The sequence below is a fragment of the Arachis hypogaea genome, chromosome 19, assembly GCF_003086295.3.
Source record: "Arachis hypogaea cultivar Tifrunner chromosome 19, arahy.Tifrunner.gnm2.J5K5, whole genome shotgun sequence".
Classification (NCBI taxonomy): domain Eukaryota; kingdom Viridiplantae; phylum Streptophyta; class Magnoliopsida; order Fabales; family Fabaceae; genus Arachis; species Arachis hypogaea.
In genome coordinates, this window is record NC_092054.1 from 106,958,344 (window position 1) to 106,978,195 (window position 19,852).

At 40.0% G+C, this 19,852-nt stretch overlaps 1 non-coding gene across 1 annotated transcript; it reads left to right on the forward strand.

The window, feature by feature from the left end:
- The first annotated feature begins 3,359 nt into the window (after positions 1 to 3,359).
- On the forward strand, positions 3,360 to 3,467 carry LOC112782181 (small nucleolar RNA R71). Its single transcript, XR_003192916.1, has one exon. It is a non-coding gene; the product is annotated as a small nucleolar RNA R71 (small nucleolar RNA).
- The last annotated feature ends 16,385 nt before the right edge of the window (positions 3,468 to 19,852 follow it).

The window sequence follows — 19,852 nt, forward strand, 5'->3', positions numbered from 1 at the left end:
CACAAGCACATGGTTAGGGACAGCTTGGTTTAGCCGCTTAGGCCAGGATTTTATTCCTTTAGGCCCTCCTATCCACTGATGCTCAAAGCCTTGGGATCCTTTTTATTACCCTTGCCTTTTGGTTTTAAGGGATATTGGCTTTTTGCTCTTGCCTTTTGGTTTTAAGAGCTTTTGGCTTTTTCTGCTTGCTTTTTCTTTCTATTTTTTTTTTCTGCAAGCTTTGTTCTTTGCTGCTTTTTCTTGCTTCAAGAATCATTTTTATGATTTTTCAGATTATCAAATAACATGTCTCCTTGTCATCATTCTTTCAAGAGCCAATATATTTAACATTCTTAAACAACAACTTCAAAAGACATATGCACTGTTCAAGCATTCATTCAGAAAACAAAAAGTATTGTCACCACATCAATATAATTAAACTAATTTCAAGGATAAATTCGAAACTCATGTACTTCTTGTTCTTTTGAATTAAAACATTTTTCATTTAAGAGAGGTGATGGATTCATATTCACTTACTTTAAGGCATAGACACTTAGACACTAATGATCATGTAGTAAGACACAAATATAAATAAACATAAAGCTCAAAAATCGAAAAACAGGAATAAATAGACAAGAAGATTAAGGAATGAGTCCACCTTAGTGAGGATGGTGTCTTTCTCTTCTTGAAGAACCAATGGTGCTTTTGAGCTCTTCTGTGTCTCTTTCTTGTCTTTGTTGCTCCTCCTTAGTGATTTTTGGTATTTCTATCCTCAGTTGCTCCCAATAATTATGTGGAGGAAAATGTACCCCCTGAGGTATCTCAGGGATCTCTTGATTTGCAGTCAAATGTTCTACCACTGAGCTATAGATCCTTTACATGAATCTCTCCATCTCCCATGAATTGGAGGTGGAAGCTTTTGTCTTCCCTTTTCTCTTCTCTCTTTTTTTTTTTTGAGGTTTCTCTGGCCTTAGGTGCCATCAATGGTTATGGAAAAGCAAAATAAGCAATGATTTTACCACACCAAACTTAGAATGTTGCTCACCCTCGAGCAAAAGAAGAAAGAATAGATGAAGAAGAATATGTAGATAAAACTATGATTATAAGGAGGGAAGGTGGGGATCCTGTGGGGTCTACAGATCCTGAGATGATCCTGTGAGGTCCACAGATCTTGAGGTGTCAAGGATTTACATCCCTTGCACCAATTAGGCATGTAAAATGCCTTTGCATGCAATTCTGGCGTTTAAACGCCGAACTGATGCTTGTTCTGGGAGTTTAACGCCCAGATGCAGCATGTTTCTGGCGTTGAACGCCAGCCAGATGCTTGTTTCTGGCGTTCAGCGCCAGCTTTCCTCACTGTGCATTTCTGGCGTCTGAACGCCAGGATGCTGCTTGTTTCTGGCGTTCAACGCCAGAAACATGCTCTGTTCTGGCGTTGAACGCCAGACAGATGCTCCTTACTGGCGTTTAAACACCAGTAAAATCCTCCTCTAGGGTGTGATTTTTCTTCTGCTATTTTTGATTCTGTTTTCAATTTTTCTATTTATTTTGTGACTCCACATGATCATGAACCTAATAAAACATGAAAGAACAACAAGAATGAAAATAAATTAGATAAATAAAAATTAGGTTGCCTCCCAACAACCGCTTTTTTAATGTCAATAGCTTGACAGTGGGCTCTCATGGGGCCTCATAGATGTTCAGAGCATTGTTGAGACTCTCCAACACCAAACTTAGAGTTTGGATATGGGAGTTCAACACCAAACTTAGAGTTTGGTTGTGGCCTTCCAACACCAAACTTAGAGTTTGACTGTGGGGGCTCTGGTTGACTCTGTTTTGAGAGAAGCTTACTGTGCCTCTTTTCCATGTTTACAGAAGGATGTCCTTGAGTTTTAAACTCAAGGGAGTCCTCATTCAATTGAAGAACTAGTTCACCTCTGTTAACATCAATCACAGCTCTTGCTGTGGCTAGGAAGGGTCTTCCAAGGATGATGGATTCATCCTCATCCTTCCCAGCATCTAGGACTATGAAATCAGTAGGGATGTAAAGGCCTTCAACCTTTACTAATACGTCCTCTACTTGTCCATAAGCTTGTTTTCTTGAATTGTCTGCCATCTCTAATGAGATTTAGCAGCTTGCACCCCAAAGATTCCCAATTTATCTATTACAGAGAGGGACATGAGGTTTATCCCTGAACCAAGGTCACACAGAGCCTTTTCAAAGATCATGGTGCCTATGGTACAAGATATTAGGAACTTTCCAGGATCCTGTTTCTTCTGAGGCAATGTCAGTTGATCCAGATCACTCAGTTCATTGGTGAACAAGGGAGGTTCATCTTCCCAAGTCTCAATACCAGATAATTTGGCATTCAGCTTCATGATTGCACCAAGGTACTTGGTAACTTGCTCCTCAGTAACATCTTCATTCTCTTCAGAAGAAGAATACTCATTAGAGCTCATGAATGGCATAAGGAGGTTCAATGGAATCTCTATGGTCTCTAGTTGAGTCTCAGATTCCTTTGGTTCCTCAGAGGGAACTCCTTATTGATCACTGGACGCCCCAGGAGGTCTTCCTCCTTGGGATTCACGTCCTCCCCTTCTTCCTTGGATTCGGCCATGATGGTCATTTCAATGGCCTTGCACTCTCCTTTTGGATTTTCTTCTGTATTGCTTGGGTGAGTACTAGGAGGGATTTCAGTGACTCTTTTACTCAGCTGGCCCACTTGTGCTTTCAAATTTCTAATGGAGGACCTTGTTTCATTCATGAAATTCACAGTGGCCTTAGATAGATCAGAGACTAAGTTTACTAAATTAGAAGTATTTTGTTCAGAGTTCTCTACCTGTTGCTGAGTGGATGATGGAAAAGGCTTGCTATTGCTAAACCTGTTTCTTCCACCATTATTAAAGCCTTGTTGAGGCTTTTGTTGATCCTTCCATGAGAGATTTGGGTGATTTCTCCATGAGAGATTATAGGTGTTTCCATATGGTTCACCCATGTAATTCACCTCTGCTATTGCAGGGTTTTCAGGATGATAGGCCTCTTCTTCAGAAGGCGCCTCTTGGGTACTGTTGGATGCAGCTTGCATTCTATTCAGACTATGAGAAATCATATTGACTTGCTGAGTCAATATTTTGTTCTGAGCTAATATGGCATTCAGAGTATCAATTTCAAGAACTCCCTTCTTCTGAGGCGTCCCATTACTCACAGGATTCCTCTCAGAAGTGTACATGAACTGGTTATTAGCAACCATGTCAATGAGTTCTTGAGCTTCTGCAGGCGTTTTCTTTAGGTGAATGGATCCACCTGCAGAAGTATCCAATGACATCTTAGCTAATTCAGACAGACCATTATAGAATATATCCAGGATGGTCCATTCTGAAAGCATGTCAGAAGGACACTTTTTGGTCAGTTGCTTGTATCTCTCCCATGCTTCATAGAGGGATTCACCTTCTTTCTGTCTGAAGGTTTGAACATCCACTCTAAGCTTGCTCAGCTTTTGAGGAGGAAAGAACTTGGCTAAGAAAGCCGTGACCAGCTTATCCCAAGAGTTCAGGCTATCTTTGGGTTGAAAGTCCAACCACACTCTAGCTCTGTTTCTTACAGCAAAAGGGAAAAGCATGAGCCTGTAAACTTCAGGATTTACTCCATTAGTCTTAACAGTATCACAGATCTGCAAGAATTCAGTTAAGAACTAAAAAGGATCTTCAGATGGAAGTCCATGGAACTTGCAGTTCTGCTACATCAGAGAAACTAATTGAGGTTTCAGCTCAAAATTGTTTGCTCTAATAGTGGGGATGGAGATGCTTCTTCCATGTAAATTGGAATTAGGTGCAGTAAAGTCACCAAGCATCCTCCTTGCATTATTATTATTTTCGGCTGCCATCTCCTCTTCCTGTTCGAAAATTTCTGAAAGGTGCTTGCTGGGTTGTTGTAATTTAGCTTCTCTTAGTTTCCTCTTTAGAGTCCTTTCAGGTTCTGGATCTGCTTCAACAAGAATATTCTTGTCCTTGCTCCTGCTCATATGAAAAAGAGGGAACAGAAAAATAATAATAGGGATCCTTTTTACCCAAGTATAGAGGTTCCCTTATGTAAGTAGAAGAAAAGAAGAAGAGAAAATCTGAACTCAGAGAGAGAGAGAGAGTTCGGATTTTTGGTGAGTGAGGAAGAGATGTTAGTAAATAAATAAATAAATAGAAGGAGATGAGAGAGAGAGAGAATTTTCAAAAATTATTTTTTTGAAAAAGAGTTAGTGATTTTCGAAAATTGTTTTTGAAAAAGGTTAGTAATTTTCGAAAATTAAAATAAAAAATTAAAATAATTAGTTAATTAAAAAGAATTTTTGAAAAAGAGGGAGATATTTTTGAAAATTAGAGAGAGAGTTAGTTAGGTAGTTTTGAAAAAGATAAGAAACAAACAAAAAGTTAGTTAGTTAGTTGCAACAAATTTTGAAAATCAATTTTTGAAAAGATAAGAAGATAAGAAGTTAGAAAAGATATTTTAAAATCAAATTTTTGAAAAAGATAAGATAATAAGATATTTTTGAAAAGATATGATTGAAATTAGTTTTTGAAAAAGATAAGATTTTTAAATTGAAAATTTGATTTGACTCATAAAAAAAACAACTAGATTTTAAAAATTTTTTTTGAAAAAGTCAATCAAGTTTTCGAAATTTATGAGAGAAAAAAGGAAAGATATTTTTTTGATTTTTTTGAATGTTTATGATGAGAGAGAAAAACACTAAAAATGTTCAATGCATGGAAATTTTAGATAAAAACAATGAATGCATGCAAGAATGCTATGAATGTCAAGATGAATACCAAGAACACTTTGAAGATCATGATGAACATCAAGAACATATTTTTGAAAATTTTTATATGCAGAGAAAACATGCATGACACCAAACTTAGAAATCTTTAATGCTTAGGCACTAAGAAGTCAAGAATGCATATGAAAAACACCATACAACACAAAACAATATAATATGAAGATCAATCAAGAAGGTTTACCAAGAACAACTTGAAGATCATGATGAATGCAATGCATGAATGCAATTTTCGAAAAATGCAAAATGAGTATGCAATTGACACCAAACTTAAAAATTGACTCAAGACTCAAACAAGAAACACAAAATATTTTTGATTTTTATGATTTTATTAATTTTTTTGTATTTTTCGAAAATTATTTGTGAAATAAAAATAAGGATTCAAAAATTTTTAATATGAATTCCAGGAATCTTTGTACTCTTAGTCTAAAGCTCCAATCTGAGGGTTAGGCATGGCTTAATAGCCAGCCAAGCTTTAGCATGTAACATCAGAACATACTGCTCATTACTTATCAAATTAACTTGCCTCTATGCTGATGGTTGGAAGCCCCTATCCAAAAGAATTAGACATGGCTTTACAGCCAGCCAGGCTCCAACATTTTTCATGAAACTCTAGAATTCATTCTTAAAAATTTAGAATAATTTTCGAAAACAGATGAGGAATTTTTGAAAAATTTTTGAAAAATTTTTTTGAAAATATATTTTATTATTTTTTTTTCGAAAACAAAAGAAAAATTTCTGAAAGATTTTTGAAAAATAAAACAAAAAGAAAATTACCTAATCTGAGCAACAAGATGAACCGTCAGTTGTCCAAACTCGAACAATCCCCGGCAACGACGCCAAAAACTTGGTGCACGAAATTGTGATCTCAGGCAACGGGGCCAAAAACTCTGTACGCACGTCTTAATAAAATCGTTTTTTATTCACAACTTCGATACAACTAACCAGCAAGTGCACTGGGTCGTCCAAGTAATAAAACCTTACGTGTGTAAGGGTCGATCCCACGGAGATTGTTGGTATGAAGCAAGCTATGGTCATCTTATAAATCTCAGTCAGGCGGATAATAATTGATTATGGAGTTTTCGAAAATAAATAATAAATAGACAGAAAATAAAGATAGAAATACTTATGTATATCATTGGTGAGAATTTCAGATAAAGGTATAGAGATGCTTTCGTCCCTCTGAACTTCTGCTTTCCTATTGTCTTCATCCAATCAGTCTTACTCCTTTCCATGGCTGGCTTTATGTAAGGACATCACCATTATCAATGGCTACTTTTAATCCTCTTTGGAAAATGGTCCGATGCGCTGTCACTGGATGGCTAATCATCTGGAGGCATCACCGTGGTCAATGGCTGCATCCTATCCTCTTGTAAAGATGGTCCAAATGCTCTGTCACAGCACGGCTAATCATCTGAGGTTCTCGATCATACTAGAATAGGATTCACCCTCCTTTTGCGTCTGTCACTACGCCCAGCACTCGCGAGTTTGAAGTTCGTCACAATTATTCAATCCCAGAGCCTTACTCGGAATACCACAGACAAGGTTTAGACTTTTCGGACTCTCATGAATGCCGCCATCAATCTAGCTTATACCACGAAGATTCTGATTAAGAGATCCAAGAGATAATAATCCAATCTAAGGTGGAACGGAAGTGGTTGTCAGGCACGCGTTCGTGGGTGAATGATGATGATTGTCACATTCATCACATTCATGTTAAAGTGCGAATGAATATCTTAGAAGCGGAATAAGTTGAATTGAATAGAAAAACAGTAGTACTTTGCATTAATTCATGAGGAACAGCAGAGCTCCACACCTTAATCTATGGAGTGCAGAAACTCTACCGTTTGAAGATACATAAGTGAAAGGTTCAGGCATGGCCGAATGGCCAGCCCCCAAATCGTGATCACATGATCAAAAATACAATCCAGGATCCCAAATACAATAGTAAAAAGTCCTATTTATACTAAACTAGTTACTAGGGTTTACAGAAGTAAGTAATTGATGCATAAATCCACTTCCGGGGCCCACTTGGTGTGTGCTTGGGCTGAGCTTGAAGTTTCCACGTGGAGAGGTCATTCTTGGAGTTGAACGCCAGTTTGTAACGTATTTCTGGCGTTCAACTCTGGCTTGTGACGTGTTTCTGGCGTTTAACTCCAGACTGCAGCATAGAACTAGCATTCAACGCCCATTTTTGTCCTCTAAACTCGGCTAAAGTATGGACTATTATATATTGCTGGAAAGCCCTGGATGTCTACTTTCCAACGCAATTGGAAGCGCGCCATTTTGAGTTCTGTAGCTCCAAAAAATCCACTTTGAGTGCAGAGAGGTCAGAATCCAACAGCATCAGCAGTCCTTCTTCAACCTCTGAATCTAATTTTTGTTCAAGTCCCTCAATTTCAGCCAGAAAATACCTGAAATCACAGAAAAATACAAAAACTCATAGTAAAGTCCAGAAATGTGAATTTAGCATAAAAACTAATAAAAACATCCCTAAAAGTAACTAGATTCTACTAAAAACATACTAAAAACTATGCCAAAAAGCGTATAAATTATCCGCTCATCAGGCATCTCATCCCTCTTGGATATATTTCCAAACCTTTGGCATGGGGAACAAGATTTACAGAAGGCAGCTGTTCCGAGGGTTACCTGAAACTATAGGTCGATCTCGGACAGGATCTTCTGTACTGGTCGGAGATGACGTGTCCGGCTGGGGGGTGGCGACCGGAACTGTCGTGTCCGACTTGTTGGACTGGCTGCACTGCTGATCCTTGGTCACCGGAGAGTGGGGGGTACCTGCAAGAGACTCCGATGCTTAAGTTAGCATGGGTATTAAACATGTTTTTAGTAGAATCAGAGTATCAGTTATACCTGGGTGCTCCAGTGTATTTATAATGGTGTGGAGTGACCTTTCTGGAGATAAGATAGTTATCTTATCTTATCTTATCTTATCTTATCTTTGAATGAGATCATCTTATCTTCTGGGGAACCGCCTTTATCTTTCTAGGCTTTAGCTGCCTTTAGATTGGGCTGTGTTCCTTCGTTTGGGCCTACTTGGGCCTCTGTGGCGTTTTGTTCGAGCTCTTTGTGAAGAGGTCGGTCATTGGCCGAGCTCTTTGAGAAGAGGTCGGATAGTCTGACCTGAAGAGGTCGGTCGGCTTGTCGCTAAACATCCCGGGTTGGACAGCTTGACCCAGGGTATGAACAGTGCCCCTGCTTGAGTTCGATCTTTCCGTGAGATTGTGCTTTTCAGAGCTTCGATCTCTTTGGAAGTCGTGCTCAAGCATCTGTCTGGTTTGTTTCTTCATTGCTTTGCAATCTTTTGCAGATTTTCTAGAGGTTTGGTACTTCACAGTTCGTCCTCTTTTGAGTGGTAGTGTGGGTTTTCTACCCTTGCCTTCTGGATCACGCCTTGCTTTTGTGTTGACAACCCTCTGCTTTGGCGAAGTTATCCTTGCGGCTTGATATCCGGACTTTTAGTGGCTTGTCCAATGACTTTTTAGTGTTCTTTATATTGAGCCTTTTTAGTCTCGGATGACGTACATAGCCCTGTTTGAGATTGTGCCTTCTTTGAGTGGAGTTGTATCCCTTTTAGCTAAGCACATTTGAGCCTTAAGTTGTTTCTCAACCTTTTGGCTTGTTCTTTTTTGAGATCGTACTTGCGCCTCTTCTTAGTTGACGTCGACCTGTACGACTTTGCCCCTGCTTGAGTTCGGACCTTTCCGCGAGATCGTGCTTTCGGAGCTTCGATCTCTTTGAGGAAGTCGTGCTCAAGCATCCTGACTTTGTTCGATCTTGAGTAGTTTCTCCTTTGTGCGAGTCTGGTATTGCCTTTTTTATTTTGTTGAGAGGTCTTTTCAGCTTTCTTCCGACTTGTTTGTCTTCACCGCTCGGGCTTTTTAGTCATAATCCAACAACTTTTTAGGTAGTGTTCCGATGGGGAACCTTTTTATAGTTTGTTTGGATGACTTTTTAGTGCCGACTTTAAGGCTGTGCTTTTTGCTTTTTAAGTAGTTTCTTTTTTCAAGACTTTGTACTTTTCAGCGAAGCACTTCTGGCTTTGGGCTTTTGACCTTTCCTTGGCCTTTGTGAGAGCTGTCCGACCTCTTTTTGTTTTGTCCACTTTTCTGCTTGGTCGAGGTGGTCCTTTGGGGCTAACTTGTCCGACAACTTTTTAGTGTTCTTTGGTAGAACCTTTTTAGTTGGTCTGAACAATTTCGATAGCCTTGTCGTGGAGCCATGGCTTTTTGGGCAAAGCTATGTCCCTTTTAGCGCACGTTTTTCGTTGGTCCGATTTCTCTTGTCGATCTTTCTTTAGCTTTCGTTGTTCCGACTTCTCTTGTCAGTCCAAGTTGTAGCTTTCGTTGGTCCGACTTCTTTTTGTCGGTCCAAGCTGTAGCTTTCGTTGGTCCGACTTCTTCTCGTCGGTCCAAGCTGTAGCTTTGATGAGCGGATATTTTATACGCTTTTTGGGAATAATTTCATATAGTTTAGAGTGTGTTTTAGTTAGTTTTTAGTCTATTTCTAGTAGTTTTTAGGAAAAATTCATATTTCTGGACTTTACTATGAGTTGTGTGTTTTTCTGTAATTTCAGGTATTTTTCTGGCTGAAATTGAAGGAGCTGAGCAAAAATCTGATTCAGGCTGAAAAAGGACTGCTGATGCTGTTGGATTCTGACCTCCCTGCACTCAAAGTGGATTTTCTGGAGCTACAGAACTCGAAATGGCATGCTTTCAATTGCGTTGGAAAGTAGACATCCTGGGCTTTCCAGCAATATATAATAGTCCATACTTTGCACAAGGATAGATGACGTAAACTGGCGTTCAACGCCAGTTCTCTGCCCAATTCTGGCGTCCAGCGCCAGAAAAGGATCAAAAACTGGAGTTCAACGCCCAAACTGGCATAAAAACTGGCGTTCAACTCCACAAATGGCCTCTGCACGAAATCTCAGCCCCAGCACACACCAAGTGGGCCCCAGCACACCAAGTGGGCCCCAGAAGTGGGTCTCTGCATCATCCATCATAGTCCACTCATATTTTGTAACCCTAGGCTACTAGTTTAGTATTTAAACAACTTTTAGAGACTTATTTTGCATCTCATGACATTTCAGATCTAAACTTTGTATTTTCTGACGGCATGAGTCTCTAAACCCCATTGTTGGGGGTGAGGAGCTCTGCTGTGTCTCGATGAATTAATGCAAGTATTTCTGTTTTCTATTCAAACACGCTTGTTCCTATCTAAGATGTTCATTCGCGCTTACTTGTGATGAAGGTGATGATCTGTGACATTCATCACCTTCCTCAAACCATGAACGTGTGCCTGACAACCACCTCCGTTCTATATCCGATTGAATGAGTATCTCTTAGATTCTCTAATCAGAATCTCCGTGGTATAAGCTAGAACTGATGGCGGCATTCATGAGAATCCGGAAAGTCTAAACCTTGTCCGTGGTATTCCGAGTAGGATTCAAGGATTGAATGACTGTGACGAACTTCAAACTCCTGAAGGCTGGGCGTTAGTGACAGACGCAAAAGGATAGTAAATCCTATTCCAACCGGATCGAGAACCAACTGGTGATTAGCCGTGCTGTGACAGAGCGCGTGAGCGTAATTTTCACTGGAAGGATGGAAGGTAGCCATTGACAACGGTGATCCACCAACACACAGCTTGCCATAGGGGGACGTGCGTGTGTGAACAAGAAGACAGAGGAAAGCAGAGATTCAGAAGACAAAGCATCTCCAAAACTCCAACATATTCTCTATTACTGCACAACAAGTAATCTTTAATTTATGCTCTCTTAGTTATTCACAATTCAACTGATAAACATAATTGACTTCCTGACTAAGATTTACAAGATAACCATAGATTGCTTCAAACCAACAATCTCCGTGGGATTCGACCCTTACTCACGTAAGGTATTACTTGGACGACCCAGTGCACTTGCTGGTTAGTGGTACGCGTTGTGAAAAGTGTAATTCACGATTTGTGCTACCAAGTTTTTGGCGCCGTTGCCGGGGATTGTTCGTGTTTGAACAACTGACGGATTATTTTGTTGCTTAGATTAGGAAAAAAATCTTTCTTTTTGGTTTAGAGTCTTTCATTATTTATCCCTTGTTAAAATACTTTAAATTTATAACTCAGTTAGTTAGAGCGTGGTGTTTATGTTCATGATAATTGGCTATCATATTTTTTAAACCTTTTTCAAAAATAATTTTTCTATTAAATCCTGTGCCAAACTTTAAGTTTGGTGTTTTCAAAAATAATCTTTCTTAAAATAAGGTCCCATAACTCATTTGGCTAGAACATTAATTTGATTGGGTTAGAATCTTTTATACTCTTTTCAAAACATTCTTTTTCAAAAATATTTTTTTCTATTAAATCCTGTTCCAAACTTTAAGTTTGGTGTTTTCAAAAATAATCTTTCTTAAAATAAGGTCCCATAACTCATTTGGCTAGAACATTAATTTGATTGGGTTAGAATCTTTTATACTCTTTTCAAAACATTCTTTTTCAAAAATATTTTTTTTCTATTAAATCTTGTGCCAAACTTTAAGTTTGGTGTTTTCTTGTTGATTTCCCTTTGATTTTCGAAAATTTTGTTTGGTTTTCAAAAAAATTTTAAGTTTGGTGTTCTTCCTTCATGTTCTTGTGTTCTTGTGAGTCTTCAAAGTGTTCTTGAGTTTCCTGGTGTCTTGATCTTAAAATTTTTAAGTTTGGTGTTCCTTGGTGTTTTCCCTCCAAATTTTTCGAAAACAAGGAGCATTAGATCTAAAAATTTTTAAATCTTGTACTATCTTATTGTTTTTCTCTCTCCTCACTAAATTCAAAAATATCTTTTCAAAATATCTCTTCTAACTTCCTAACTTCTTATCTTTTCAAAATTTGTTTCAACTAACTAACTAACTTCTTGTTTGTTTCTTAACTTTTTCAAAACTACCTAACTAACTCTCTTTCTCTCTCTCTAATTTTCGAAAATATCCTCCCTCTTTTTCAAAAATTTCGTTTTTTTTACTAATTATCTTTAATTTAAAAAAAAATAAAAAAATTTTTTTTTTTCAAAATTCAAATTCTTTTTAGTTATTTTATTTTATTTAAGTATTTACTTCTTATAAAATAAAATAAATAAAAAGGTAAATCAGTCCAAGTTATATCCATAGATCCATCATGGACATAAGTGGAGATGGACAGTCCAGGAGGACTTTGGGGTCATATTCTAACCCCTCTACTGCTTCATATGGGAGTAGCATCTGCATACCCTCCATTGGAGTTAGTAGCTTTGAGTTGAATCCTCAGCTCATTATCATGGTGCAGCAAAGTTGCCAGTATTCCGGTCTTCCACAGGAAGAACCTACAGAGTTTCTGGCACAATTTTTACAAATTGCTGACACAGTACATGATAAGGAAATAGATCAGGATGTCTACAGACTATTACTGTTTCCATTTGCTGTAAAAGATCAAGCTAAGAGGTGGTTAGATAACCAACCCAAGGCCAGTATAAGGACATGGAAACAGCTGACAAAAAAATTCCTGAATCAATATTTCCCTCCAAAAAGGATGACACAGCTGAGGCTGGACATCCAAGGCTTTAAACAAGGAGATAATGAATCTCTTTATGATGCCTGGGAGAGATACAGAGAGATGCTACGAAAATGCCCCTCTGAAATGTTTTCAGAGTGGGTTCAGTTAGACATCTTCTACTATGGGCTTGCAGAAGGAGCTCAGATGTCTTTAGATTACTCAGCTGGTGGATCTATCCATATGAGAAAGACAATCGAAGAGGCTCAAGAGCTCATTGATACAGTTGCCAGGAATCAGCATCTGTATCTAAGCAGCAACCCTTCCATGAATGAAGAGGTTAAAACAGTAACTGCTGAATTCAGTACTGTAAAACAAGCTGCTGAATTCAATCAGCAATTAGATTTGCTAACAAAGCAGCTAGCTGAATTCAAAGACAGGTTACAGGAGACAAGGATGGCTAATATACATATGGAAGAACAGTTTAAGCAAACAAAGCAGCAGCTATCAAAGCAAATAGCAGAAGAATGCCAAGCAGTTCAATTAAGAAGTGGAAAAACATTAAATACCCCACCTCAAGGCATCAAAAATTCAAGAAATGAGCAACCCACCAAAGATTCCCCTGAGGACAGTAAGAGCCCAGGGAAAAATAATTCTGGCACTAAAACGCCAGAAAATAGGTGGAAGGCTGGCGCTGAACGCCCAGAACATGCCCAAAACTGGCGTTCAGCGCCAGAAACAAGGCAAGATTGGCGTTCAACGCCAGAAATGGGCAAGAATCTGGCGTTGAACGCCCAATTGGTGCAAAATCCAACGCTGAACGCCCAACAGGGGCACATTTCGGGCATTCAGGCGCCAGGAACAGACAGTGAGTTGGCGTCTAACGTCACTCCAGCTTCTGACTCTGGTACTCAATTGCCAGTGAGGGATCAGACACACACAAGTGCTGATAACAAACCCTCTAAAAAGGCTTCTTTAACCACTAAGGTTGAGGAATATAAAGCCAAGATACCTTATCCTCAAAAACTCCGGAAAGAGGAGCAGGATAAGCAATTTGCTCGCTTTGCAGATTATCTAAGGACTCTTGAAATAAAGATTCCATTTGCAGAGGCACTTGAGCAAATACCTTCTTATGCCAAGTTCATGAAAGAGATCTTGAGTCATAAAAAGGAGTGGAGAGAAACAGAAAGAGTTCTCCTCACTGAAGAATGCAGTGCAGTCATTCTGAAAAGCTTTCCTGAAAAGCTTAAAGACCCTGGGAGTTTTCTGATACCATGCATATTGGAAGGTGATTGCACCAAGACAGCCTTATGCGATCTTGGGGCAAGCATCAACCTAATACCTGCATCCACTATCAGGAAGCTTGGCTTAACTGAAGAAGTTAAACCAACCCGGATATGTCTCCAACTTGCTGATGGTTCCACTAAATACCCATCAGGCGTGATTGAGGACATGATTGTCAGAGTTGGGCCATTCGCCTTTCCCACTGACTTTGTTGTGCTGGAAATGGAGGAGCACAAGAGTGCTACTCTCATTCTAGGAAGACCCTTCCTAGCAACTGGACGATCCCTCATTGACGTCCAGCAGGGGGAAATAACCCTGAGAGTCAATGATGACGAGTTCAAGTTGAACGCTGTCAAAGCCATGCAGCATCCAGACACATCAACAGACTGCATGAAAGTTGACCTTATTGACTCTTTGGTAGAAAAGATCAACATGGCTGAGAGTCTCGAATCAGAGTTGGAAAACATCTTTAAAGATGTTCAGCCTGATTTGGAGGATTCAGGGGACATGAAAGAGCCGCTGAACTTTCTTCTGAAAGAGGAAAAACCTCCTAAACCAGAGCTCAAGCCACTGCCACCATCCTTGAAATATGCATTTCTAGGAGAAGGTGACACTTTTCCAGTGATCATAAGCTCTGCTTTAAATTCACAGGAAGAGGAAGCACTTATTCAAGTGCTAAGGACACACAAGACAGCTCTTGGGTGGTCCATAGGTGACCTTAAGGGCATAAGCCCAGCTAGATGCATGCACAAAATCCTATTGGAGGATAACGCCAAACCAGTGGTTCAACCACAGAGGCGGCTAAATCCAGCCATGAAGGAAGTGGTGCAGAAAGAGGTCACCAAATTACTGGAGGCTGGGATTATTTATCCCATTTCTGATAGCCCCTGGGTGAGCCCTGTTCAAGTTGTCCTAAAAAAGGGAGGCATGACAGTGATTCATAATGAAAAAAATGAACTGGTTCCTACAAGAACAGTTACAGGGTGGCGCATGTGTATTGACTACAGAAGGCTCAATACAGCCACCAGAAAGGATCATTTTCCTTTACCATTCATAGACCAGATGCTAGAGAGACTAGCAGGTCATGATTATTACTGCTTTTTGGATGGCTACTCAGGCTATAACCAGATTGCAGTAGATCCCCAGGATCAAGAGAAAACAGCATTCACATGTCCATCCGGAGTGTTTGCTTATAGAAGGATGCCCTTTGGGCTATGCAATGCACCTGCAACCTTCCAGAGATGCATGCTCTCTATTTTCTCTGATATGGTGGAAAAATTTCTTGAGGTCTTCATGGATGACTTCTCAGTATATGGAGACTCATTCAGCTCCTGTCTTGATCACCTAAAACTTGTTCTGAAAAGATGCCAAGAAACCAACCTAGTTTTAAACTGGGAAAAGTGTCACTTCATGGTGACTGAAGGAATTGTTCTAGGGCATAAAATCTCAAACAAGGGAATAGAGGTGGATCAAGCAAAAATAGAGGTAATTGAAAAATTACCACCACCTGCCAATGTTAAGGCAATCAGAAGCTTTCTGGGGCATGCAGGATTCTATAGGAGGTTTATAAAGGATTTTTCAAAAATCGCAAAACCTCTAAGCAATCTGCTAGCTGCTGACACGCCATTTGTGTTTGACGCAGCATGCCTGCAGGCGTTTGAAACGCTGAAAGCTAAGCTGGTCACAGCACCAGTCATTTCTGCACCAGACTGGACATTGCCATTTGAGTTAATGTGTGATGCCAGTGATCATGCCATTGGTGCAGTATTGGGACAGAGGCATGACAAGCTTCTGCATGTCAATTATTATGCCAGCCGCGTTCTAAATGATTCCCAGAAAAATTACACAACCACAGAAAAAGAACTACTTGCAGTGGTTTACGCCATTGACAAGTTCAGATCATACTTAGTAGGATCAAAAGTGATTGTGTATACTGACCATGCTGCTCTTAAATATCTACTCACCAAGCAGGATTCAAAACCCAGGCTCATCAGATGGGTATTGCTTCTGCAAGAGTTTGATATAGAAATAAGAGACAGAAAAGGGACAGAGAACCAAGTGGCTGATCATCTGTCCCGGATAGAGCCAGTGGAAGGGACGTCCCTCCCCTTTCTTGAGATCTCTGAGACGTTCCCTGATGAGCATCTATTTGCCATTCAGGAAGCACCATGGTTTGCCGATATTGCAAACTATAAAGCTGCAAGGTTCATACCCAAGGAGTACAATAGAATACAAAAAAAGAAACTAATCACTGATGCAAAGTACTACTTGTGGGATGAGCCCTATCTCTTTAAGAGATGTGCAGACGGAATTATCCGTAGGTGTGTCCCCAGAGAGGAAGCACAGAGAATCCTATGGCATTGCCATGGATCTCAATATGGAGGCCATTTCGGAGGTGAGCGAACAGCCACCAAGGTCCTCCAATGTGGCTTCTATTGGCCCACACTCCATAAAGATTCCCGAGAGTTTGTACGTAATTGTGACAGTTGCCAAAGAGCTGGTAATCTGCCTCATGGTTACGCCATGCCTCAACAAGGAATCTTGGAAATAGAGTTGTTTGATGTATGGGGAATTGACTTCATGGGACCTTTCCCACCATTATACTCAAACACTTATATTCTGGTGGCAGTTGACTATGTATCAAAATGGGTTGAGGCTATTGCCACACCCACCAATGATACTAAAACAGTGCTGAAGTTCCTCCAGAAACATATCTTTAGCAGGTTTGGTGTCCCTAGAGTGTTAATCAGTGATGGGGGCACTCACTTCTGCAACAAACAGCTCTACTCTGCCATGGTTCGGTATGGAATTCGCCACAAAGTGGCCACTCCATATCATCCACAAACCAACGGTCAAGCTGAAGTCTCTAATAGAGAATTGAAGAGAATCCTGGAACGGACAGTAAATACCCGTAGAAAGGATTGGGCAAGGAGCTTGGATGATGCTCTGTGGGCTTACAGAACAGCATTCAAGACCCCTATAGGGACCTCTCCATACCAACTCGTGTATGGTAAGGCATGCCACTTGCCCGTGGAACTGGAACATAAGGCCTACTAGGCAACCAGATTCCTAAACTTAGATGCCAAATTAGCAGGAGAAAAACGATTGCTCCAGCTAAATGAGCTAGAGGAATTCAGATTCACAGCTTTCGAAAATGCCAAGCTTTATAAAGAAAAATAAAAAAATGGCATGACAGAAAGCTGTCATCTAGAATCTTTGAACCAGGACAGAAGGTCCTGTTGTTTAACTCTAGACTCAGGCTATTCCCCGGGAAACTGAAATCCTGGTGGAGGGGACCATACGTGATTACAAGTGTGTCACCATATGGTTATGTGGAGCTTCAAGATATTGATTCTGATAAGAAGTTCATTGTCAATGGACAGAGAATCAAGCATTATCTTGAAGGCAACACTGAGCAAGAATGCTCAAGGCTGAAGCTAGATTAAAAGCTCAGCAAGGTCTAGCTAAAGACAATAAAGAAGCGCTTGCTGGGAGGCAACCCAGCCATGGGGCAACAATCCTCTAAGCATTTTGCCCTATTTCTATTTTTATTTTTATTTGTTTATATAAAGTTCACTGACACTAAGGTAAAGAATCATTTATATAAGTTTACAGGGTTACAGAAGGAATCTACACACAAAACAGAGATAGGGAGCTTACTGGCAAGAAAACGCCAGTGAAGGCCATTTTGGGCGTTCAGCGCCCAAAATGGGCATCCAGTGGGCGCTGAACGCCAGTAAGGATAGCTATCTGGCGTTCAACGCCAGAAAAGGGCAACAACTGGGCGTTGAACGCCCAGGAGAGCAGCATTTGGGCGTTGAACGCCCAAAACAGGCAGTGTTTGGGCGTTCAAACGCCAGGATGGTGGGGAGGAGCTCTCCTTCTACCCATCTCCTTCTTTTTCTTTTGCTTGAGGACAAGCAAAGCTCTAAGTTTGGTGTGCTTATCCGTGATCACTAAGATCATGGCCCCTAAAGGAAAACAACCCACTCCAAGAAGAGCAAGGGCGTGATTTAAAGGAACTGAAGCGCCAGAAATTCTCTCTTGAAGGACCAAGCACCTCACAGACTAGAGGAACATCCACTTCCCAAACCTCAAGGTTGTTGAGTTCTAATCTTAGCCTTAACTCTGTGATAACTGTTCTTATTTTAATTCTACCTTAGGAGTCGTATAGTAGTAATTAGTATCTATTTTGATTTTATCTCCAATTAAGCTATAGTTTATTTTTCTCATCATCATTAAACATGAATAAAGTAGTAGATCTTTTGAATAAGAAGCAATAAAATTTCGAGTTTAAATAAAACAAATTCTAATTGGTTAAATGTGGTGGCAATGCTTTCTGTCTTCTGAATGAATGCTTGAACAGTGCATATGTCTTTTGAATTTGTTGTTTAAGACTGTTAAATATGTTGGCTCTTGAAAGAATGATGAACATGAGACATGTTATTGATGATCTGAAAAATCATAAAAATGATTCTTGAAGCAAGAAAAAGCAGCGAAGAACAAAGCTTGCAGAAAAAAAAAAAAAAAAAGAAAAGCAAGCAGAAAAAGCCAGTAACCCTTAAAACCAAAAGGCAAGGGCAAATAAAAGGGATCCCAAGGCTTTGAGCATCAGTGGATAGGAGGGCCTAAAGGAATAAAATCCTGGTCTAAGCGGCTAAACTAAGCTGTCCCTAACCATGTGCTTGTGGCGTGAAGGTGTCAAGTGAAAACTTGAGACTGAGTGGTTAAAGTCAAGGTCCAGAGCAAAAAGAAGAGTGTGCTTAAGAACTCTGGACACCTCTAATTGGGGACTTTAGCAAAGCTGAGTCACAATCTGAAAAGGTTCACCCAATTATGTGTCTGTGGCATTTATGTATCCGGTGGTAATACTGGAAAACAAAGTGCTTAGGGCCACGGCCAAGACTCATAAAGAAGCTGTGTTCAAGAATCATCACACTGAACTAAGAGAATCAATAACACTATCTGAATTCTGAGTTCCTATAGATGCCAATCACTCTGAGCTTCAATGGATAAAGTGAGATGCCAAAACTGTTCAGAAGCAAAAAGCTACTAGTCTCGCTCATCTAATTAGGATCTGAGCTTCAATCAAAAACTCTGAGATATCATTGCTTCTCAACATATTAGTCTTCTATTTTATTTGTCTAGTTGCTTGAGGACAAGCAACAGTTTAAGTTTGGTGTTGTGATGAGCGGATATTTTATACGCTTTTTGGGAATAATTTCATATAGTTTAGAGTGTGTTTTAGTTAGTTTTTAGTCTATTTCTAGTAGTTTTTAGGAAAAATTCATATTTCTGGACTTTACTATGAGTTGTGTGTTTTTCTGTAATTTCAGGTATTTTTCTGGCTGAAATTGAAGGAGCTGAGCAAAAATCTGATTCAGGCTGAAAAAGGACTGCTGATGCTGTTGGATTCTGACCTCCCTGCACTCAAAGTGGATTTTCTGGAGCTACAGAACTCGAAATGGCATGCTTCTAATTGCGTTGGAAAGTAGACATCCAGGGCTTTCCAGCAATATATAATAGTCCATACTTTGCACAAGGATAGACGACGTAAACCGAAGTTCAACGCCAGTTCTCTGCCCAATTCTGGCGTCCAGCGCCAGAAAAGGATCAAAAACTGGAGTTCAACGCCCAAACTGGCATAAAAACTGGCGTTCAACTCCACAAATGGCCTCTGCACGAAATCTCAGCCCCAGCACACACCAAGTGGGCCCCAGCACACCAAGTGGGCCCCAGAAGTGGGTCTCTGCATCATCCATCATAGTCCACTCATATTTTGTAACCCTAGGCTACTAGTTTAGTATTTAAACAACTTTTAGAGACTTATTTTGCATCTCATGATATTTCAGATCTAAACTTTGTATTTTCTGACGGCATGAGTCTCTAAACCCCATTGTTGGGGGTGAGGAGCTCTGCTGTGTCTCGATGAATTAATGCAAGTATTTCTGTTTTCTATTCAAACACGCTTGTTCCTATCTAAGATGTTCATTCGCGCTTACTTGTGATGAAGGTGATGATCTGTGACATTCATCACCTTCCTCAAACCATGAACGTGTGCCTGACAACCACCTCCGTTCTATATCCGATTGAATGAGTATCTCTTAGATTCTCTAATCAGAATCTCCGTGGTATAAGCTAGAACTGATGGCGGCATTCATGAGAATCCGGAAAGTCTAAACCTTGTCCGTGGTATTCCGAGTAGGATTCAAGGATTGAATGACTGTGACGAACTTCAAACTCCTGAAGGC